Source organism: Onychomys torridus, chromosome 10 (assembly GCF_903995425.1).
Source record: "Onychomys torridus chromosome 10, mOncTor1.1, whole genome shotgun sequence".
NCBI lineage: Eukaryota > Metazoa > Chordata > Mammalia > Rodentia > Cricetidae > Onychomys > Onychomys torridus.
The window spans coordinates 73,487,631-73,499,169 of record NC_050452.1 but is presented as its reverse complement, the minus strand read 5'-3'; the positions used below and the strand labels follow the sequence as shown (position 1 = coordinate 73,499,169).

Genomic DNA, 11,539 nt, shown 5'->3' with positions numbered 1-11,539 from the left:
ATTCTGCCTTTCCAGGTTCCAAAGGCAAGAGCGGCGTCTATCTGCATGCGTCTCTACTATTTCAGGGGTTTCTATAGTTGAACTAAGAGAGTTCTCTCTAGTTCTGAGAATCCTTCAAGAGTTAATGAACATCAGAGTCCCATCTAATCATAATCCCTTACACTCAACTACCATTCTCTCTCTACATACATTCAACCTTTCTGCCTTTGAGGGACATTAGACCACTAAGGTGGTCTAGGATACAAGAGCACCCGAGCTTGATCCCCAGAAGTCATGTTAAAGAAAAAGCTGGGCATGGGGGGGGGGTACTCTGAACCCCAGTACTAAGGAGGTAGAAAAAAGCAATTCCTCAGCCTCACTGGCCAGCTAGCTTAGACTAATAGGCTGAAGAGAGACTCTGCCTCAAAAAAAAAAAAAAGTTGGATGCCTCCTAAGGAATAGACCCAGGGTTGCCCTCTGGCCTCCACACACACACACCACACACACACACAACAACAACAACAACAACAACAACAACAACAACAATAACAACAACAACAACAAAGCTAAAAGAAGATAAATCCTATGAATTGCATGTTTCTGATTAATGAGTCAGCAGAAACCAATGGTGGGTGTCTAGTGCTGTGCTGAAGATTTCCATGTGTGATGTACACAGATGTTCCTCAGGTGTGGTGTACATAGATGTTCCGCATTTTAATCAATAACCCAAAGAGGTCCACTTTGCCCCCATCCCTCTTCTCCACCTTGCTCTGGAGACAGAGTGACTTGCAGACTATTCAAGGGCCTCCAGAGCTCACAGCACAGTTGACCCTGGGGATCTCCAGCAGGTCACACGGAGAGAGGAGATGGAACTCTCCCTGTAGGCCAGCAGATGACTGTGGTGTTGAGACAGGAAGCCTTCCTTGCCTAGCTCCTTCCTTACCTCTTCCTGGGAGCCTCTCTGCAGTCACTAGCTCTACACCACCCTTAAGGTTTCTCTGAATTCTGGTCAGTTTTCTGTTGGGACACAAAACCAATCACCATCACTGCTTAAGTGATATGAAGGACCAGGATAACCTGGCTGAGGAGAACACAGGGATGAGCACAGGAATTAGGACAAGATGTCCCCTCCCCCCAACAATAAAATTCTAACTTCACAGTCTCCCTAATGCAAAAGTACTCACTTTATCTTTCTTTGTGGCTAGGCCAGTCCTCGAGAACTATGTTCAACTCTGAGTGATGCATGGAAAAAGTTTTCTGGGTCATTACTTCACATCTTACTCCAAGTGTTCCCTCCCCCCACTTCCAGCCCTGCCTCTTGCATTCTCAGACATGAGAAAGTAGAATGTCTGAAATCATGGAATTTGATGGGTAGCCAAGAAACCATTTTCAAAATTGCCTTTCTCTCCTAATTCTTAAAACATTGTTTTCCAACCAAATTTACATTAGAGCAATTCTTTCTTAGGAGAACTCTGGAATCTTCATGTCTGGCCCATACATTTCAGCCACAAACCTGCTGCATCTAGAACAGCTACATTGTAAATGGAGCAGATCAGGCTATCGGTATGAAATATTTTCTACCAGAATATAGAAGAAATCGCTTCCTATAAGTCTAGTATTCACTATACAGTGAAATCCAAGCTGAGATCTTATGGTATCAGGATATCCATCCTGGAAATGCTGTTGTGTTACTTAATGTAGCTCTTTGTATCGTGGAACCAGGACTCAGAGAGGCTGGGATGGGGACCTAGCAGTCTTTACTCTTTCTCGGTGATTGTTGTGCCCACAATGTAAGAAAATGGGTCCACGCTTCCAAGCCATTTGTCTGTTTTTACTAGAAACTTCAAGAAACATATTTGATAATTTCACAGAGACACTAAGGGTTTTCCTAACTGTTTGATGCAAAATTTTTTAACAAGACCCTTTGATGTGCTAGAAAGTGTCTGAGATACTAAGCCAGCAGAAAAACTAGCTTCCTGTAGAGAGCTTGCCACTATCTCCTAACATTTATACTCGGGAGGGTCTCCTGGTGGATTGAGAGAACTCTTGTCCTAATTCCTAGATAGCCAGCACCCAAGGGACCCTGGTGATCGCTCCCCCTGCTGCTCTGTGGTGGGTGAGTACTGAAGAAGTGACAGTGTTTGACTCTGGGTTGTTTTGAGAACTCTGCTCTTCCTTTGGTCAAATTTGTAGGGGAAAGGGCTCTCACAGTCCCGTAGACAGCCCAGTGTGGGGAATAGAGTGACTTCTCCTCCTTCATCAGTACTAAGTTTCCAGCATGTGAGAAGGTTATCCTAGGGAGCAGACCTTCCAGACTCAGTCAAGCCTGCAGATACTGAATCCCTGACATTATGACCACAGCTTGTGACAGACCCTATGCCCAAACTGCCATCTAAGTGAGTCCAGCATCCCTTGCTCACAGAACCATGAGCAATAATAATGTCTGTTATTCTTTTGTTCTGGTAACTTCTAGGATAATGTTATATGACATCAGATGATTGATGCATACCCCCATACAGAAGCTCCCTGTAGAAAAACAACCCATATTTGAAAATAGGAAAGGTAATGCTGGGTGTCACAGTTTACACCTGTAATCCTGGCACTCAGGAGGCAGAGGCAGGAGGATCCCTGCAAGTTTGAAGCCAGCCTGGACTATATAATGAGTTCTAGGTCATCCAAAGTTAAAAAACAAAACAAAACAAACAACAACAACAACAACAACACAAAAAACACAAAACACTGGCCATTTCAAATGCAGGCTTTTTCCTTTTGGTTTTGTTTTGGTTTTTGGTTTTTTGGTTTTTTCGAGACAGGGTTTCTCTGTAGCTTTGAAGCCTGTCCTGGACTAGCTCTGTAGACCAGGCTGGCTTCAAACTCACAGAGATCCACCTGCCTCTGCCTCCCGAGTGCTGAGATTACAGGTGTGCGCCACCACCGCCCAGCTGTTTTTTTTTTTTTGTTTGTTTGTTTTTTTTTTTTTGTTTTTTTGAGACAGGGTATTTTGTAGCCTACCAAGCTGACCTCCCCTAAACTCACTAAGTAGCCAAGAATGACTGGACTCTTGCTACACACAGCCTCTCAAGTGCTGGCATTATAGGCATGCACCACCACCCCTGGCCTCAAATCCATAGCTTCTGATGGAGCCTTCCATACTGTGGACCGTATGTGAGTGGGAAAAGACAAAAGCAAGCATATTTTCTAGCCCCAGACCAAGAGAAGGCAATTTTCACAATAAAGAAGGCCGCAGCTGTCGCTTGGCAGTGGTCATGGCAACAGAAAACACTGTAGAAAGTGCAGCGATCCAGCAAGACTATTTGCTAATAATTTATTTTCATTAAGAAAAGAAAAACATATCCTTGGTAACATGCCAGTTCTCAACAAGCTGATTCATAACAAGTCTTTCTCTGGGAAAAGAGATAATTAAATTGTTCTGAAGTCTTTGCTACCTAACTATAGTAGTCATTATGGCCATCCACAAATATTCTGGCTCTCTTTTCTTTCTGATGGAGGTGGATTTTCTTTTCTCCTTTTTCTTTTCTTTTTTGACAGAAACCAAATTGGCTTTGAATCAGAGGATAATTTCCTCTCTCCCTTCCAGCTAGAATGCTCTGATTAGAGGTGTGTTCCACCAGATCCAGGTCATGCAATGCCGGGGCTGGAACACCAGACCTCATGAATGCTAGACATTCATTCTATGAAATGAACTGCTGCCTAGCCTGTGACAATTACAGTTTCCCACCTATTTGAAGGTGGTACCACATCATTTGCCCTGACCAACAAAATTCGAGTGGAAACACTGGGGGTCAGGATGTCCCAGTGTTCCCTGCCCTGTGTTGGGCAGCCAGTTGTGTTTCTGAACTGACTGCTCTGTCAGCCTGGAACTCACAATGGTGATGACATGGCAGTGTGTAAGGAATGGAAATGCAAATGTCACCTGTAGCCCCGGCAGAACGCGAACTAAAACTCACATTGCTCGGTCCTGTCGTGGAATGTGGCCCTCTGGGGGTCACTGTCTCCATCTTCACCAGGCCTCCTAGGGTCTTCATCTTCATCATGTAAGCCATGTCTGCTCGCAAGAGCAGGCCTGTTGACTATTGGCCTCCTTTGAGAGAAGGAGGGGTTTTGGGGGGTCGCTTGACCCTCACCCAAGAGTCTAGCTACTCCTCTCAGCCATTTGTGTGCAGCTCTGTGCTGACTACACGAGAGGTGCTGGAGTATATAGGCTGAGGGAGGATACTGAGAGGGAGGGAGCTCTGAGCGTGCGGCTGTGGGGAGCCATCACTGGTGCTGGGTGAATACTTTCCCGTGGGACGCTCCTCCATGCTCTGTAAGCACCCCAACAAACTCATTGGTTCCCTGGAATGAACTTGGATGGAATCATTCTTTGGTTTGTTGTTGGGGCCGTATGCTGGGGAGGGTTGTAGACACTTTCCTAATCATGTCTTCTTAGAAGGAACTATCCCAACACCTGTCTCTTCCGAGGCTGGCCACATGGCTTTCAGTTGGTTAAGAGTGGCTAGCTGTGTGTGAGTGTGGCTGAGAACAAGGTGTCTCCTATAGCTCGTTCCTTGGTGTAATAAACTCGAGATCAGGTATTATTAAACTCAGTGTACCTATAAAGATCCTGGAAAGGAAGTGGTCTTTCCCCACTCCCAGCTGACTGGCCAGAAGCATAGCTGGGACAGGGACCCAGGCTTTCTAAACATAAAACTCCCTCCAGGTTACTATACTGCACGGGAGTCACCCATCACCGACTATGAACCCAGGTAGTTTTACCCTCCGTGCGTAATAACTCCTGTGTCCCCTCTTCCTGGCTTAGTCACATTTGCCTCCCCTTGACTCTCCTTTTCTATTTTCTCCAAGAAGTAGGCTGCGTGAAACTTTGCCCATGTGTTCCTCTGCCTAGAGGTAATTGCTGCTCTCCCACGTAACGGTAGAGAAATAAATAGTTGACATGCAGCCTCTGCAAGGTATATTCAGCTTCCTGTACACATTGCAACACCATGGAGCTATTTTCAAAGTGGGGAGCCGAAGCACAAGGCAGAGTCTTTAGACTGTCTACAGACTTCGTTAACAGCTATTAGTGGGTAGGATTTAAACTGCTGCTGACCTGACCCCCAAAACCTCATTCTGAAAAGGTACTAGATTCACTGTATCTAAGTCCTTACTGGGAGGGGGTCCCCCAAGAAGTTGAAGGGGATTCTCTACAAATGCTGGCTGGTCTGCAAAGGCTCACCCCCTGTGAAAGGACAGGCCCTTCAAACTCCTCAGAATCAACCCTGAAGTGAGGTCATCTGGAAATTACCATTCAAGTTTTTTTGTCTTTTTGTTTGTATGTAGGAAGTGGTCAATATGTATCCATTCATATGTCTCAGTTTTGCCATTGAAAAACTAGTTTTGTGTAATTTTTGTCTTCAAGACAGTCTCAAACTCTTGGTGGGTCTTTCATCTGAGTATTTCTGGTCCATCCACTGGCTATTTCTATGAGTTCTCTAACATAAGAAACCCTTTGCTAAGGGTTTCTTGTACATGTTAGTTTATTTTAATTAGTCTTCATTTATTCTTCTTTTATGTTATGTTACAGCTTAAATGAAATCCCCGATATTCCAGTAAACCTCAGCCCTCAGCAAAGCAGGACTGTTGGTCATCCTAGATAATGTCTTCCCCCCAAAAAGTGTGTGCATATGTATGTAACAATAGCTAACTATTTAATTTAGTAATGGTAAAGGGGGTGCTATAATACAATTACAGCAAAGACAAAAATAAAATGGAATTGAGCAGAATGAGGCGGAGACTCCTTGTCCTAGAAAAAGATCTGACTCAGGGAACGAATGGTGCAGAAGAGACCTGTTTCCACAGGCTTTTCTCGGAGGGGAAAGTCCAACCAGGTCTGAGCCCCAGCCTTCCGGCGTAGATAAGATGTGCACCTGTGAAGGAGAATCATGGTCTGGGTGGGTGTGGCATCTGTATTGTAGTCATGGTCTCCAGCATACATCCAACTGATGCATGAGATTTTTTCCCTTAAAAAAGTAGAGAGCAGGAGGTTTGTCTCCCCACCCTTTCTTCCGTCTTTTTTGGTACTTCTGGGTCCTTACGGTCCCCGTATCCTCATGTTGAAAACCGTCTACAGGTCATCTAGAGCTGTGTAAGTTCTGGCTTTATAGACCTTGACTCTGACCAAATCTTCCTGTGTCTGCCAAGCTTTCTACGCTGTAAAGTAGGAATGAATACCTTATCTGCCTCACTGAGTTAATGTAAAGAATCTATAGAAGAAATGGGCTATTAACACCCATTTTTAGCACAACACTTAAGATATGGCTAAGGGATTTTATTTGTCATTGACCCTGAGCCTACCCAGCTCTATTCTTCCAGGAGCAATTTGTAAGTCAACGGCACTTACTTTGGATTCCTTGACTTTCTTTTTGACTCAGGCCACTGATTCCCCATGGTTTGCCGGAAACTATATGAAGCCTCACAAATAAGCTGTGAGTGGCTACAAGCCCATCATTGTAGCAGCCTGTGTGCATTTAAAGTGTATTAACTGCTGCCAGGAGATGATCCATGAGATTTTCTTTAACTGAAGGGAGAGTAGTGGAATATTTTCCAGAGCCTCTCCTGAAAATGCATATCGTCTTTTTCAGTTTCCTCCAGAAATACGTATCATGAAGCATCAGTTCCTCAGGATGTATTTGAAGACAGAATTTTTAAAATAACCATTAAAGGGGTTGAAAATGTGGCTCAGGAAGGAGAATGTCAAAAAGCATACACCAAGCCCTGGTTCCATCCTCTGTACCACTGAATGGGGTGTGGTGATGCATGCCTGGAGTCCCAGACTTGAGGCAGAAGCAGGAGGGTCATCCCCAGGATCATCCTTAACGCATGAGACCTCGCTCAAAACTCAATAAATCTAATAGCCATTATAGCTAGCTAATAGGATTGGTGTGGGTCCTGCTAGTGTGTTCAGTGCCCTTACAAAACAAGGGGGATCATGAGGCTATGCACTGAGGGAAGAGCATGTGACAGACAGACAGAAGGGCTGCTGACGCCTGGGCGCAGTAGATTCAGCATCCAGGAGGCCGAGAAAAGCCCACAGTTTAATCCACCCAGGACTTGGCACTTCCTTGTGGCAGCCCTGGGAGCTGATCACCTTCTTTCTCTTGTCATGGAATTTTTTTTTTTTTAATTAAAGCCCCTGGGACTAAATCCCAGCTAAGTTTCTTTAATTCCCTGTTCTTTCTCAAATCCTTTTAGAAAAATCCCCAAACAGGATCACAGTGAGGAGGAAAAGAATGAGCATCTATTGTGACTCTCTACACGGAACAGCGACTTTTGAGCAGCTATCGTTGTGATTTAGTAGTGATTATCTTCACAGATTAGGTAACTGAAGGCCAGAGGTTACACGTTAACTAAAGTAATCGGGCATTCAACAAGTGCTCATTAAGCATCTATTGAGCTCACCAAGGCTGGTGGTGCACGTTCTAATTCCAGCTCTTTGCAGGCAGACAGAAAGTCATTCATTGCAAGTTTGAGGAAGGCCTGGTCTACATAGCAAGTTCTAGGCCAGCTGGAGATACATAGTGAGACCCTGTCTTAAAAGAAACAAAACAAATATCTTCCCATGCCTAACAGGAAATGACATCACACAGACCTATACATGAGAGAGGTTAGGAGAGGTTTATCCTCAGGGGGTTGTGTGAGCTCTGTGCAAAGGCTCATGTATCTCAAGTCAAAGCAGGGCCTTGGAGGCCTGTGCTAAGCTGGGCCCTGAAGAATCAGGTAGCAGTGAGCCAGGCAGGAAGAGGATGTGAGACTCTTTTTATTCTTCCTTAGGGAATAAGCCTGGAAGTCCCATCTCAGTGGGAGCCTTAAGCATACTTTTTGACTCCCCTATTCATCTGTGGTACACATTGCGTTTAGATTATCAAAGCCCTTTTCCTTTCTTTCTTTTTTTTAAAAATGTATTTTTATTTTTGTGTTTGCCTCAAGTTTTTATGCAAACATATATTATACATTGAAGTCTTTTTTCTCATGGCCTTCTGCCACAGAAGCCAGACTGTCAAAATATCTGTTCCCATTCTAATGTTGTGAGAGGGTACTGACTCTCTCCCTCTCGGGTCTCCCAGATGCTTGTGCATTTGTAGGTGAAGACATTCCTCACTGGCTCCTTCGTTGCCCTGCCTTCCTGATGACACACAGAAACGGAAACACCAGAAACCAGGGCTTGGAGTATTACGCCATAACTTTGGAGGACAGTAGTTGCTGTCTGTATTGTGTCCTCGTCTCTCGTCTTTCCTTTTTGTTTTGTCTCTCAGATGGGGTCTTGCTTATGTCAGCCTGGAGCTCACTACATAAGCCGGATTGGGCTGGAACCTTGTGTCCTAGTCCTCCTGGTCTTGGGCTGACAGATGTGCACCACCACGTCACTTTCCATTCTGCTTCATGCCAGGCTGGCTAGAAGCCTCCAGGCTGTACCACCAGATCAGGCCGAATCATATTTGTTGACTCTATATTTTAGATCACAGAGCCAGCGGCCTTTGGAAGAACCCTCATTTAAACACCTGGGGGCCATCCTGTCGATGCTTCTTGTTAAAACATGTAAAAGGTATCCCAGATGGCTCTTCCCCAAATCTGAGCCCAATAAAAATGACACATGGGAACTTAAAATGCTACGTCAGAAGGGGAGAGGGAACAAAGCGGAGCCAGGCAGGAGAGCTGAGCTTTTCTTTCCGTCAGGCCCAGGAGAGTGGAAGATATAGCTCCCTGAAGGTTCCTCCTCCCCACAAAACTTTACTTCCACAGAGGTGTTTAGGAAACGGATTTGCTTACGGTGTAATGTCTGTGTTCTCGTACCGAGAGAGGCTCCCCTGTCATTTGTAGGAGGTTTTGCCCTTGGAGCATGCTCTGGGTCTTTGTAAACCAAAACTACACGTTTGCCTGATTATAGAAAATGTTCTCTCAGTCACACATTCTGGACCTCCCAGCTGAGCCTCCAAGGGAGTCGCCCCTGGGCTCAGTAAGCCCGTCCTGTGTCAGTTGCCTGACCAGTGGAACTGCAAAGATCCCAGGAAGCTATACTGGTTGCCTTGGCCAGAGCCTCTCTGCCAAACTCACTCCAGGTGGAGCGTGGTGAGCCTGTTTGGACTTGGGAAGCAGAGGCTTTCTGGGTGAGAGAGCTTCACTTAGCTGTACAGTTGGAGCTGGAAAGTTCTTCAGGGGTTGAGGCAGCTGTAGCGAAGGCTTTGTCTCTCTCATGGTCAGTATTTTGCCCTTTTCGCCGTCTCTCTGCCCCTTTCCTGTGATGTGTCTGCTCCTTCATTCTTTTTTACCGGCAGGCGAAGGAATTCCTTAGTCTGAATCCGGAGAGAGCTAGCACAAACGGCCTTGCTCTTTCAGTAGAGCCCTCTGCATAAAGCGTCTTTATGAGCCATCAGCTGGCCTGCCTCAGACAAGATGGCCACCTTTGGTCCAGTCCTTGGCTACCTTAGTCACTTGAGCAGGCATCAGCCCATTGTGACTCCTCTGATCCTGGAGTCTCTGGATTTGGCTCTTCCTATTGGAAGCAGCTATTAAATAACACAGTCCCTGGAACTTGTGGTCAGGATACCGAGTGTCTCATTTGCCTGAGCAGTCAGTGCTCAGATTTCCTTATCTGTAATAAAGGACCACAGTGTAATTTATTTCACAGGGCTGCAACGAGGCTTCAGTGGAGCAGGGCACAGTCAAAGGTGCTTTGTGACCTGTTAAATATTACACCAATGATACCGTTATCAGAAGGGATAACCCCTGTAGAAAGGTTGCCTGGTCGTCTAGGAAGGGAACACTGGTGAGGGTTGGGGAGGGGATCTCCTGCCCACAAAGAAGGGGTATTCACAGTGACCTGCCCGGAGCTCTGTCCTCAGGCTCTCACAATGCCCAAGCACCTGGGGTAGTAGCATGCATGTTGTGTGAGTGTGAAATTAGTGACCCAGAATCAAAGACCCTGTTTCCATGTCATCTCTCTCTTCCCTCCTCATGCCTCCACTTTGCTAGTCACCTCTCAAAATGGTTTTTAAAAACAGAGAAAAGGCATACAGGAAATAAAATGTGAGCTGAAAGGGGAGAGGTGACGGTGAATGGCGGCCGTAAGGGGATACTGGGTGTGAGTTCCCAGAAGGGCTGGGTTGCTGGTCTGCCCACACAAACGAACTGCTCCGGAATTTTGGCTCAAAGCTAAACATCCTGTATCTGCCAGGAAACGTCAGGCTCTTTGTGTGAAAAGTGGCTCTGACCTTGGCCAAAGCTGCAGTTGGGATCCCTGAACCCCCAGACTCACTGCTTGGGGAGCCAGGGAGGTCAGAGCCTTGATCCACCAAGCAAGTACAGTGTCTTTGTTATTAATTTTTACCAGGTCCCTCCACACTGAGAGGGAAAGCTGTTGTTTTCATGATTCCTTACCCCAAATCCAAATCCAAATCCCAGCATTTGGGAAGCAGACACAGGAGGGTCAAGTGTTCAAGGCCAGCCTCTGTTGCACAGTTGAGTTTTAAGCCAACCTGGGTTCCATGGAAGCCGCTCTTTAAAAACCCCAATAAACAGACAAAACAGCAAACCAGGGTCTTTTTTGAATAGGCTCAAGGTGCTTACCTTCAGGTTGAACTATGAGCATTCATAATTTATTCATAAAAGCGAATGTTCAGAAGTGCACAGAAAGCTGGGATGTCTTGGTCCAGTGCAAACTGCCTACTACATTCTGATAGCTGAGATGGGCCAGTGTGGTGCCGCCTGGGATGGGAGGATTAAACAAGGGATAGGACAAGTAGAAGCAAACTTTGGACATCTCCTTTCAAGAAGGGTACCGGAAGGCCAAGGGAGGGAGGGAGGAGGGAGGGAGGGAGGGAAGTGGGGAAGGGGACGATTCTCCCTTACTGTGCTCCGCGAATTTCCTCTTTGGCATTGGCAGTTAGGACTGCTGGGGGTCCTGGCTTTCTTCTCCAAGGGTTTTTAGTTCTGTGTTAATGAGAGCGTTGGAGAAATTGCCATGGTAATTATAGTGTCTAGACTTGGGAGCTACAGAAGGCAGTAAGAGAATATTTAATTGCAGAGCTAAGAAGGCATGCAAAGATGAAAGGTTTTGAATCTTCCTTGAGAACAATGCTATACTGAGCAGTGCTTCTTGGCATTGTCCTGACACTGTCTGTCATGTAAAGGGGAGTCTGTGGTGTTTTGTCTGAGCATTCAGGATTGTCAAAATCCTGGTGTGTGACTTAGCGACAGAATGGAGTGTGACTTAGTGACAGAATGGATGCAAAAGGCCCCAGACCCAATCTTTAGCACTGAAAACAGAACAAGGACTGAGAACGTAGCTTAGCTGGCAGAGTGCCTGCATAGCACGCAGGAAGCTCAGGGTTGGATCCCCGGCGCTGTGTAGAACAGTGATGCACTCCTATAATCCAAGTTCTTGGGAGACAGGAGAATCAGAAATTCAAGGTCATCCTCAGCTACATAGCAAATTCAAGGCCCAAGATACATAATCTTAAAAAAAAAAAAAAAGCCTTCATTTCTCCAATGGGTTTCCAAGGGT

At 45.8% G+C, this 11,539-nt stretch overlaps 1 pseudogene; it reads left to right on the top strand.

Moving 5' to 3' along the window:
- The first annotated feature begins 10,091 nt into the window (after window positions 1-10,091).
- Window positions 10,092-11,539, top strand: part of LOC118591910 — a 3,154-nt pseudogene continuing 1,706 nt past the window's right edge.